Source organism: Trichomycterus rosablanca, chromosome 15 (genome assembly GCF_030014385.1).
Source record: "Trichomycterus rosablanca isolate fTriRos1 chromosome 15, fTriRos1.hap1, whole genome shotgun sequence".
Taxonomy (NCBI): domain Eukaryota; kingdom Metazoa; phylum Chordata; class Actinopteri; order Siluriformes; family Trichomycteridae; genus Trichomycterus; species Trichomycterus rosablanca.
In genome coordinates this window covers 21,488,775-21,501,708 of record NC_086002.1, presented here as the reverse complement: position 1 = coordinate 21,501,708, position 12,934 = coordinate 21,488,775, and the positions used below count along the sequence as shown (strand labels likewise).

The 12,934-nt window shown below is 38.5% G+C and overlaps 2 protein-coding genes and 1 pseudogene across 2 annotated transcripts in view; 1 reads left to right on the top strand and 2 right to left on the bottom strand.

The window, feature by feature from the left end:
* Positions 1-5,882, bottom strand: part of LOC134328787 (arf-GAP with coiled-coil, ANK repeat and PH domain-containing protein 3-like) — a 29,108-nt gene extending 23,226 nt beyond the window's left edge. The window contains exon 1 of the mRNA XM_063010016.1: positions 5,698-5,882. The gene's annotated coding sequence lies outside the window, so the exon portion shown is untranslated. The remainder of the gene's footprint in view (positions 1-5,697) is intronic.
* The window catches only part of LOC134328786 (uncharacterized), a 765,451-nt gene that overhangs the window by 113,810 nt on the left and 638,707 nt on the right, over positions 1-12,934 (bottom strand). The gene's annotated exons all lie outside the window — the stretch shown is intronic.
* LOC134329744 (5S ribosomal RNA) lies at positions 12,408-12,516 on the top strand (annotated as a pseudogene).

The window sequence follows — 12,934 nt, the reverse complement described above, 5'->3', positions numbered from 1 at the left end:
CTTTTACTTTCTACTGAGACAAGGTTCTGTATGTAATTTCATAGGCATTATATATGTGATGTCAGCAGGTCAGGTGACAAAATTTTTATGAATATAAATAAATAAATAAGTGGTTGCCACTACTTATTTACTAGTAGGTAAAATGCAGAGTATACATCATGTTAATGAGTTTACAGTCAGTGGTCTAGTAACTGGAGGGTCCCTGGTTCAAGCACCACCACTGTAAGGTTGTGACTGTTGGGCCCTTGAGCAAGGCCCTAAACCCTCAATTGCTTAGATTCATGGTATTCATCACAAGTTTGTAAGTTGCTTTAGATAAAAGCGCAGTATTTGACCTGCCAACAGTTACATTCAGAAATACTCAATTTGTTCATGCTAATTCACTTAGCCCTGTTATAAGGCAAGGCAAGGCAAGTTTATTTGTATAGCACCTTTCATACATACTGGCAATTCAAAGTGCTTCACATAAGGAAAAAAAATTAATTAAAAGCATTAAAACATTCCTGAGATCTAGAATCTCAGAAAGACTTCTTGCAAACATTTAGTTACAATTAAGAGAATATGAAATTCAATCGAGAGATAAAAAATTAAGAACGTGAAAAATTAAAAGAAAATATTGTAAAATATACCCTACAATTTGGGAAATACGAAATTAAAACAAGAGAGATAAGCAATTAAAACATGAAAACTAAAAGAAAATATAGTAAAATATACATTACAATTTAGAATGTACACTACTCTATAAAAAGAATTATTAAGAGCATGAAAAACTAAAAGAAATATGATAAAATGAGGGTAATAGCAAAAATTTCGAGCTCAATCATAGGCACAAGAAAAAAGAAAAGTTTTTAACCTGGATTTAATGATTTCTACATTTGTGGAACATCTAATATCTCCTGGCAGTCTGTTCCAGTTATATGCAGCTAAATGCTGCTTCACCGTGTTTAGTTTAGACTCTGGGCTCAACTAGCTGACCTGAGTACATGGATCTAAGAGATCTACTGGGTTTATATTCTCTAAACATTTCTGAGATGTATTCTGGGCCTAACCCATTCAGTGATTTATAGACCAGTAGCAGCACTTTAAATTCTATTCTGTAACTAACCGGAAGCCAGTGTAGAGATTTTAGAACTGGAATGATGTGCTCAGTTCTCTTCGTCTTAGTTAAAACTCTAGCAGCAGCGTTCTGAATGAGCTGTAACTGTTTAATGGTCTTTTTGGGAAGTCCAGTTAAGAGACCATTACAATAGTCCACCCTACTGGAGATAAAAGCATGGATGAGCTTTTCTAGGTCTTGTTGGCACACTAGACCCTTGATTTTGGCTATATTTCTAAGATGGTAGAAGGTGATGGTTTTAATATGGCTGGTGAATGTGAGATCTGAGTCAATTAGAACGCCAAGATTTCGGACTTGGTCTTTGGTTTTTAGAGCCCGGGAACTGAGGTGTTCACTGACACTAATCCTCTTCTCTTTGCTGCCAAACATGACAATCTCTGTTTTGTCCTTATTTAACTGTAAAAAATTCTGGCTCATCCAGTTATTGATGTCCTCCAGACACTGACACAGTGAATCTATTGGGCTGTAATCATCTGGTGAGAGAGCCAGATATATCTGTGTGTCATCTGCGTAACTATGGTAATCAATGTTGTTAGCCTGTAGCATTTGGCCTAATGGCAGCATATAAAGATTGAACAGAAGAGGTCCGAGAACTGATCCCTGGGGGATTCCACATGTCATAGCTACCCTGTCAGATTCACAGCTGCCAATAGTGACGAAGTAACTCCGGTCTTCTAAATAAGAACTGAACCAATTAAGGACTGTTCCGGAAAGTCCAACCCAGTTTTCCAACCTGTCCAGCAGTATTCTATGATCTATAGTGTCAAAGGCTGCACTAAGATCCAGTAAAACCAGAACTGATATTTTACCTGAGTCAGTATTCAGTCGTAGATCATTTAACACTTTTATGAGAGCCGTTTCAGTGCTGTGGTGAGCTCGAAAGCCTGACTGAAATTTGTCAAAATAACCACTGCAATTCAAATAACTGCTGACTTGACTGTAAACAACTTTCTCAATGATCTTAGCTATGAAAGGAAGATTTGAGACCGGCCTGTAGCTGTTTAACACAGACGCATCCAGAGTTCTCTTTTTTAGGAGTGGCTTAATGGCAGCTGTTTTCAGTGACTCTGGGAAAACACCTGATGCTAGTGAGCCATTAACTATGTGTTGCAAATCAGTTTTTACAGAGTTAAAAATAGTTTTAAAAAATTCAGATGGCAGCATGTCGAGACAACATGTCGATGATTTAAGATGCTGAACTGTTTTCTCCAGAGTGTTTTGGTCTATTGTATTAAATTGTGACATAATAGTCATGTTATTTCTAGGTGTCTGTAGGGGCAGCATGGTTTCATCGTTTGACTGAGTGGCGTTGATGGTCAGTCTAATAGTTTTGATTTTTTCACAGAAGAAATGAGCAAATTCATTACATTTCTCTGTGGACAGAAGTTCTGGCGTGATCCGTTTTGGAGGATTTGTAAGCTTGTCGACCACGTTGAATAGAGTGCGGGTGTTGTTGATGTTCCTGTTAATGATCTTAGAGAAGTGCAGCTGTCTAGCCCTGCATAACTCCGAGTTAAAACTACAAAGGCTTTGCTTATAGAGATCATAGTGGATTTGAAGTTTAGTTTTCCTCCACTTACGTTCAGCTCTCCTGCATTCTCTTTTCAGAGCTATTACCATCATTGTGTTACGCCATGGTGCTTTCTGTTTGCTCAATGTTTTCATGACTTTTACCAGGGCAACCACATCCATGACAGTCAATATTTTCACGTTAAAGTTATCCAGGAGTTCATCAACCGACTCTGCAATTAAAGTTGGTGATATAGCTATGGCCTCCATAAACTGAGAACTAGTACTTTCATTTATATTCCTTTTCTTAACAGAAACAGAGCTAGTTTGAGCATCTGGAGTGATCAGCATTTCAAAGAAGACACAAAAATGATCAGAGAGGGCCAAGTCCTTGACCATAACAGAAGAAATGTTAAGACCTTTAGAAATGACTAGATCCAGAGTGTGCCCTCGAGTATGTGTAGGCCCTTTCACATGTTGCAATAGACCAAACGTGTCAAAAAGTCCAAAAAGTTCTTTGGTGTTATTGTCCTTGTTATTATCTGAGTGGATGTTAAAATCCCCAGTTATGATGAAAAAGCTGTACTCAGTGGAGATAACTGACAGTAGTTCAGCAAGTTCATCTATAAAATATGCAGAGTATCTTGGAGGTTTATAAATGGTTAAAAATAAAATTTTGGGAGTACCTTTTAAAATAAAACAGAGGTATTCAAAAGACATAAAATTGCCAAGTACAGTCTCTTTGCACTGGAATACATCTTTAAATAAGGCAGCTACTCCTCCACCTTTCCTACCACTTCCACACACATTCATAGAACTGAAGTTTGCTGGTGCTGTTTCATTAAGAACAGTGGCACTGCTGCCTTCTGCTAACCATGTTTCAGTTAGAAACAGAAAATCTAAACTGTAGGATAGAATTACCCGCCACCACCAAGTTGCCACTGTTGGGTCCCTGAGCAAGGCCCTTAACCCTCAATTGCTCATTGTGTTCCGCTCACTGTGTAAGTCGCTTTGGATAAAAGCGTCTGCTAAATGCTGAAAATGTAAATGTAAATGTAAATTATGTCATTCACTAAAAAAGATTTGTTGGCTAGAGATCTAATATTAAGTAGAGCTAGCTTTAAAGGAACCACAGGAGCCCCTGGGGCAGCCCGAGGTTGTCGTGGTACAGGTAAGAGGTTAAACTGGTTGACTTGATATGCTGAATGCGTTCTATTCTTTCTATTTCTAATCAACACAGGAATAGAAAACATTTCAGACATACTGGGTCCAAGCTTACTCTCCAAACTGTTGTCAGTATCATATCTGCTATAGCAAGGACCCTGAACACATCACAACGTGTTATCATTGTTTTGTATTCTGAAGTCGCTATCAGTAGCACTCGCTAAACATTCTGAACTCTGTACAGCCAGAGTAGATGAAGTACAAGGCTGCTGCTGACGGTGCTGAAGTGGCCTCAGAGCACGGGGGGGAAGGGGTGCCCTGGGCTTTTTGGGTGAAACCTGTGGACTGGCTGAGATGGAGTGTGAGAATTTAGTCCCAACACACACCAGTTTCTCCATTTTCTCTGTAAAATCCATATGTGGAGGTGATGTTGTTGAGAGAGAGAAGTTGCAGGATGACTGTGATGTCTCTGCTGGTGACTGCTGTGTCACTGTCTGATGATGAAGGTCATAATAACTTTCGTCAATAGTCAGAAACTCAGCCTGAGCTGTGTTCTCCAGTGATGGGGATTGTATGTTTGATGGTCCTTCATGGTTGAAAGCAGGTGAGGGAGGTTGAGGATGTACGTATTGTGTCGAGTCAGTCCAAGAAGCAGATGGGTGGCGAAGAGCAAAATGGAGGTTGTCCTTTAGTGCCTTCACTCCAGTCTTGCTTAGGTGGGTGCCATCTGGGTAAAAAAATTCTCTGCGCCCCCAGAATAAGTTAAAATTGTCAATATAATTTATATCTTTCAGACTGCAGGTTCTGCTCAGCCACGTATTGAGGTTGAGGAGCCGTGAAAACATATTAGATCCTCGGGCTGGGAGAGGCCCACTGATGAACTTCTGAGCAGTCAGCTTCTCAAGTGTATTAAACAGTTCAGTGAAATTGTTCTTTAAGATTTCTGACTCCTCTCTGCGAATGTCACTTCTGCCCACGTGCAGAATAATTCGGTCGATCGCTCCATGCTGGGAGAGGATGTTGGGAAGTTCCTCATTTAATTCCGAGACAGTCACATTCGGGAGACAGCATGTTAGCATTGATCTGCTGCCTATATTCTTGATGGCAGAGTCACCGACGATCAGAGTTTTCGGAGCGTTCTCTGCGTCAGGCAAGGGCCTCTGCTTAATCAGCCTCGTGTTTTTGCTAGCCCGCTTTGAGTCCCCTTTTATAGTCAGCTTCGCTGGTTTTGTTTCGTTACCATTACCACTGGGGATAACCTCGATCAGATTTCTGAGCGGTTCAAAACGATTCAGCAAAGGGATCGGTTTTTGTTGCGACCCTGCTATTTTTCCACGGGGTGCAATTGAGCTAGCTTTTGGAATAGTTTTAGCTTTCTGAGCCCATGATGAACAGTCTGGCGTGGAAGACATTAAAACCCCATGGTGGTCTTTAGCCCGTGAACGGGCTTTGAATTTTTATGTTTGTGTTTCTCTGTATACTGTCACACCGTCAAAATATCATTGATGGTAAACAAGGAACCTTCTGATAGCTTAAAATCTCTAGTTTTTAGCAACGTAAACATTGAGCTTATTTTGTTTATAAGTTCTTTTAAAAACACAAAAGAATTGTAGGTCTGAAAAATTTCTGCCAGAAATACAGCCTTTATATTTTGTAATATTATACTGCGGTACTTACTTTCATACCGACAACATTTATACCAAACAAGCCAGCACAACTTCACCATCACATTTCTGCTGTTTGTTTTACTTCAAATACATCAGCATCCAAAATATTACAGAAAAGTTTTACATCTGATAAAGCTCTGCCATCAATGCATGGCATGCAATGCATCAAGCACTCGGTAAACAACACCACCGCGACAAATGTATATCAAACAAAAGCATGAGAGCTAAACCAGCACATACCTGGATATTTTATCTTCAAGCTGAGTCCAAATTTATGTTCATTAGTCCTTCCATTCCAGATAAAATCCACTTTTTGTAAATGTTTACAAACACCGGCGGCCATTTTGAATAGTTACAAGCATGTTGTATAAGTTTATAAGTCAATAACACGCGAATATCAGATCGTATCATAATGAGAGAGCGCTCACAGTAATCACAAAACCTTCCTCTAACAGATAGCGATCACTGTTTGGCTGTGAGATTGCGCAATACCTTTACAGCCAATGTAGAGACAGTATCCATCTCACCACCTAATACTTGTTTTTCATTGGAGAAATGCAAAAATATTAGCATATTTTGCTTTTGATTGGAGGACCAGCTTATATCCCGCCCCACTTTTTGCATTTAGCCTCTCGGATTAGTCTAAACAGCTGTATTTCACCAGCCGTCACCATGGATACAGATTACGCACGCTGGAATGTGAGCTTCTGAATCAGTAGAGTGAGTCAAACTTTTCTCTTAGGGCTGATAATACAGTGTGAATCTATTTAAACGACTCAGTTCGTGAACAGTTCAACCGGCTGCATGTATTTTGTTACAAAAGTAGCGGTTTGTATATGTGTGTGTGCGCTGGGGGAAGGGAGCGCTTACTGGCTCACTGTGAGAGTTCATCACTCCAAAAAACACTCAAATGTTATAAATAATGACTTTATAAAGTATAAATAATGCATTTTACACATTTTATCTGCAGTATAATCTGTTTATTGTCAGTTAGAAAGCTATGGAAAGCTTTGGAGAGCAGTAAAGTGTGATGCCACTCCAGGTGCAATAACTCAAAATCAGAATGAGTTAGAGGTCTAAAATTTGGGCCTGTGACAGAAAACCCTTTTGACTACAACTCTAGATATGTTCTGTAGATGGTCTGCAGACCTGCAGTCCTACTTATACTCACTGAAACTTTGGCTTTAAAAAAAAATGTAAAAAGCGCCTACATTTTGGGGTGTTTTTGTCATCATTTGATCATTGTAACATAACATCATGGCATTTGGCTGTGTTTTTCTGATACTTTAAAGGGTTTTCTATAACACTGAAGTATAATTTTTGTGTTATCTTATAAACTTTTTGAATGAGAAGCCTTAGAAACTAGGTATGTCTTTCAGGCGGAAAATGCACAAAAATAGGCCGGACTAACAAGGGGTTAAGACAGCCACCTGCTGCTTTTGTGGTTTTGGTTTTGCTCCAAGTTTTTGCCACCGACTTATTCTCTCACATGGTTCGTTTCTGTTCCCCTGTTTTGATTGAATTCTGTCAAGCTTCGGGAAGTCTGTTAAGCTGTCTAGCCTTAGCTTAGCTGGTTGTTCTGTGTTAGATTTTGACTCACCCTCGAGTGATCTGGAACCATTTCTCCTGTCCGTTCCAGGTAGGATTGTGAGCATTTTCGTCTCCAGCACAGCGATTTTCCGTAGAAGTCTGTAGCAGTTGGAGCAGCACGAAGAACCCGCTGTAGTGATAGGAGCCATGGTAGTCCTGATAACTGTGTTCGAGTTTAGTCTGACGGCTAGTGGAAAACTCCGTCAACTAAATGTCTAGTTTAATGTAGTTCTGTAATTCTGTGCCTTTCCAGCCGATCTATTGTCGGTGTCTGCTGATTGAGCTCTATATTTTAGAAATAAAAGATAAAAAATAACTAAAATAGCTAAAAACTAAAAGCAAGCGGAGAGCAGACAGAAAGCGTGCAGCCAGAGTGAGCGTCAAGGACGTCAACAGACACAGACTTACTGACACTTTTAAACTACTACACAATTACTGAACCCGCTCCATTATGCTTTACACCTCAGTGTATATTATCTGGAAACAGATGCTCTTCATATAGAAATATGTTTTACATTTGCTTGATGGTAACCCAGATAGCAAATTTGATATGGCCCGAATCTGGGCCACATCCGGCACTTACTTGCGGCCCACATACCACATGGAATGATGGCACAGATGAGGATCAGATGCGGTTGCCGGAACTCGGCCGTTTTACAGCCATAAAAGGGCCACATCTCAGCCACCTTTAAACCAGCAGGGCCAGAAATGACCCACAACTCAACCACATGTAAAACAACTGGGCTGTTACCATGCCATATGTGGCCCAGATCCAAATTTTACTGATGCCCCTCTCCCAATCCCATTAATCATCACACCCTGTGATTTAATAATCATCACTTAATCATGTTTTCCATCAATATAACAATACAACAAACATTTAAATGTCTCACTTTATTCATTGTTTCAACTTGATGCACTGAGTCAAAATAACTTAATATGTTTATTTTATCCATTTTAGAAAATGAACTATCTAGTCAAACGTACAATTCCTCACTATTTTAACACACACTTTTAAGTTCATAAAACTTCAGCTATATTCACATAACTTATTGTCTAAAGTTAACAGTGCTTATGTTCATCATTTCTAGACTTGACTAATAAATGTTTCCCAGTTTCTTTAAACTTTATAATGAATCAACTTACAACTTCTGTTTATAAATAACATTTATTTAAACAAATATTTCATAAGTTTTCACCTTGGCTCTTGGTACATCTTTTAAAAACAGCAATGTGTACCCAAAATAAAAACAGTAGTATTCTTCCTTGACCATTTCCACTTCATGAAAGGGATCTTCAGAACTCTGCAGAGAGAAAAAACAAGACTGCTAAATTGTGTTCTCAAAAATGTATGTGAATAAAATTATTATCTGGATAGGGAGATATTTAGCTCTCTTCATTCATCCCTACATAGGTCAATTAAACCCAATTACAACTTTAAAAAGAAAACCAAATTCTTTAACGCTCAGCAGATCAACACAGTGTAAAAACGCACATTATTACAAGTCATTATTTACTTTTGAAAGTGGATGGCTAACGAATTAGCTAGCTAGCTAACAATCTTTTCCACTATTAGCTTACCCGAGCACGCATGCAGACGTTTCGTTTAAAAGCAAACCAAAGTTTATTTCACCACAGTTAACGTTCCGTTATACTCATTACAGCACAAACCAACACAACCACCATTTAAAATATCTGCCATGGACCCAAGTGGTGTAGTAGCTAACTGTTAACCTAATGTTAAGCGTTTATGGCCTCGGTAAACATAACGAAACAAGTAAATCCGTCAGTTCTGTCACATTTAATGGTCGACGTACACAATTTCACTTTTTATCACACAGGTTTTAAACTTTGATAAACTCACCTGCTTCCCACCATTGATGCTTTCAGTAGTAAACGCTCCAACTTGCCAAACTCCACTCGGTGTATCAATCCGCCTCAAACTGTAGTCCAGAGTCAGGTGTGTCCCTCCGCCGCTAAATGTAGTCCACTATCGTATAACGTGTGTTATTCTTGTTTTTATCAGTATTAATATTAATGGCTTTTCGACTGTGAAAAAAATAGGTTAGCCCCATGCTCCCATGGTTTAAACGTTTAAAAAAATATTATTGTTCTGTCTAACTCAAAAATGGTCCCACCTATAGGAATCGCCCACTCTTTCCCCACCTTTTGTTTAACTGATAACTTACAGACATGAGTTAAATGAACATTGACAACATAGAAAAACTCACAAGTAGTCAAGACAACTGATTATTTTACGTTAGATTTTCTGAAAACTTAATAACCTGAGTTCAAAATCCAAAACTTGTCATGACAATTTGAGTTGAAAAGAAGAAATGAGTTCACATAACTTATTGAGGCTGAAATGTTTTACAGTGTATCTTATTATTCTTAGTTACAGTAGTAATATTAATTTTCATTAATTTTGCAAATGTTGTCGTTTTTGTTTTATTTATTTGCAAATTAATGCATTTGAATGCTTTAGAAAGTGGGACATTACCATTTTTAATATAAGAGCCAGTATTACTGGCTCACTTAGTTTGCCAGTGGTGCCATGTCTTTGCCAGATGTGGCCCAGATCTGTTTTGGGACATGTGGGCCATATAAGCATTTCCTATATGTGGGCCACTTTTGGCTCATATGCTGTTTGCCGATGCCGGCAGTGAGCCGGCAGTGCCGTAACGTTGCCAGAAGTGGCCCACACCCGTATGCTATCTGGGTAACGTTCTCTCATGGTTTTATGAAAACTAACAGAGAACGTTATCTAAAAGTTGCCTTAAGGTTTTCTTTCTTATGTGTTTAAAGTAACGTTCCAGTAACGTTCCCGGAAGGTTTTCTTACGATCTTTAAAGTTTTTTAGTAGGAACAAAAAAAAAAAGCCTTTTGCTTGAGACGGTCCATGTAGATCAACCTTTACTTACAAGTACCAACTATAAAACTATGAAACCTAACGTTCTCTCATGGTTTTATGAGAACTAAAAGAGAACATTAGTTAAAGCTTGTATAAAGTTTTATTTCTTATGTGTATAAAGTATTGTTCCAGTAACGTTCCCGGAAGGTTTCTAAGTTAACCCAGCTAGCACAATCATCTGGCCCATGTTGAACAGCGTCACCATGGCAACAGTGCGACGCGAGCCGTTGAAAATGAGGAATCGTTCGTTCGTATGAGGTAAATAAACGTTTAATCTTAACAACTTTTTACTTAGTAAAATGTAAGCAGAAAGTCTATTAATGAGTTCTGGATTAAGATAGAGAGCAATTTGGAAATGGAAACTGTTAGGTAATGTTATCTAGTGAGTTTTAGGTTAACTGGTGGTCTGAACTGAAACACTTCAGGTAACGTTAGCTAAAAGGCTAACAGTTTCTAGCATTAGACAACAGCTGCTAAATCATCGAATATAATAAAGTTCATTGAATACTGTGGATAACATTAACAGAAAAGATTTACAGAAAAGTTTAAAGAAACGCTTTAAACTCATGTATGTGGTGTTTAATTGATTTTCTACATTCATAATACTTTGTTAAAACTGACATTGCACAATGCGTCAGGGAAGTTTAATGAAGCGCTTTTAACGTATCTATGTGGTGATTAATTGAATTTTTACATTTCGAATTGACACGGCTCAATGTGTTTTCAGCATAGATAAGCATAAAAAGCGACAGTGGAACTGTAGAGCTACAAAGTGCACCTATAGATAGATAACTTTATTAATCCCATAGGGAAAGTCAGTAAATGGTTAGTAAACTATATGGTTAGTGGAGCTGATAGAAAAAGAGTATACATACAAGGAGGTGGTTTTAATGTTATGGCTGATCGTGTATAATTTTATAACCCAAAGGTTGTCCCTTGTATTTTTTGTAGATATTCAAGTGTCCACTACCATCACTGAGCCACATTTGCTTATTCACCTCTCATACATGAGTAAAAACTATGAACACTACTCTGCAGCATCTAACAGCCGGTGTAGATCATCAGCCAAGGTCACAAGATCCAGCAAGAAGGTTCTGGGTTCGATCCCCAGGTGGGGCGGTCTGGGTCCTTTCTGTGTTGTTTGCATGTTCTCCCCATGTCCGCGTAGGTTTCATCTGGGTGCTCCGGTTTCCTCCCACAGTCCAAAGATATGCAAGTGAGGTGAATTGGAGACACTAACTTGTTCATGACTGTGTTCGATTTAACCTTGTGAACTGATGAATCTTGTGTTATGAGGTTAAAATCCTGATAAACGAACAAACAAACAGTACTTCTTTATATTGTTTATATATATATATATATATACTCTGTATGTGTGTGTGTGTGTGTGTGTGTGTGCAATATGTTATTTTCTACATATAGTATTTATATAGCTGTCATTTTGGTTTGCTTTTGTAATTGGTCTTATTTATAATATTCTGATGATTATTATTACACTACTTGCTGCAATTATCTTAATAAAATACTTTCTGCTGCACAATCTGTAGTTAATCTGTAGCATAAATCTACTATTTTATCTATGAGGATGTGAAAGGAGAAGAAAACGGTAAATAAATGGTATCGTAGTGTTTCGGGGGCTATTCCGGCCCAGTTATGGGAGAGTCGGTGGAGATCTGGCATCTGGATTTGGGCCAGTGTATTTGGCCTGATTCTGGGCAGTCATTCAAAAAGAGTCAGAGCCGACACGGTCTGCTGGTGTTACCGGAGTGTTATTGCAAGGTTGTCTAAAGTTTTCAATAATTTAAAGGTTAGTACAAGGTTCCCTTAAGGTTTCAATAATTTAAAGGTTAGTACAAGGTTCCCTTAAGGTTTCAATAATTTTAAGGTTACGGGAACGTTAGATAAACGTTCCCACAACTATAATGCACAACCAAACGGGAACGTTCTATTTCCGTAAAGAAAACTTTCCTGGGGAACCAAAGGGCAACCAAAATGATCCGTTCCCAGAACGTTCTGGGAACCAAAAACTAATGTTCCCGGAACGTTCTGGGAACCAAAAATTGTTAGCTGGGGCTCAGCTGCTAAACCCTTTTTCACCTCCATTTTCTTCAAAACATCACAACAAATCAGCAGCATTCAGCTTTTCTTTCCTATTTACCAGAAAAGTCGTCATTTCATGCCTGCAACATTTTACCTAAAAACACTTGGGACGGGGAACCTTTATAAACTAATCAAGCTCGTCATATTTAAGGCGCTGTTTACTTCAACAAAAGTCTTAAGTGGAGGACCAAAGCAATTCATTCATTTATAGACGGTGGTGTTTATGCTGTTACGCTTCAACTTATGAACAGTTAAAAAAAAAAAACTGACAACAAAATATTAAAACCTCGTGAAGTGGAAGACTGAATGATGGACGACTATAAAAGGGAAACTATTTGCAGCGTCTCTCGCTTACGGCCACACCACCCTGAGAACGCCCGATCTCGGAAGCTAAGCAGGGTCGGGCCTGGTTAGTACTTGGATGGGAGACCGCCTGGGAATACCAGGTGCTGTAAGCTTTTATTTTATCCTCACACATCTTTACTTCAACCTCCTGCCAAAGGAACCGAACATTTTCTTTTTTTCTTCATCATCAGAGCAATACGTGAAGAAAAAGGCCAGCTGACACTTTCATTCTGAGTAAAGTAAAGCACCTATCCATCCTGGCTGTACGAAAGGAAATTATTTTGTCAATATAACTAAAAAAAAAATCAACGAATTACTTTGTTTTCCTGCTTTAGAAAATCTAACGTTTCCCTGAATTGCATTTATTATTAACTTTACTGAAAAGCCGAATTAAAATATTTAACGTTTAAATGAATTTTAAAGTGGAGTTCATAATTATGTACAGACATCATCCCCATCTAGTGGTGCTAGAAATAAGTTACATCTTGTTGATGGGGTAAAGATTTATGACATTATTATGTTTTATTATGA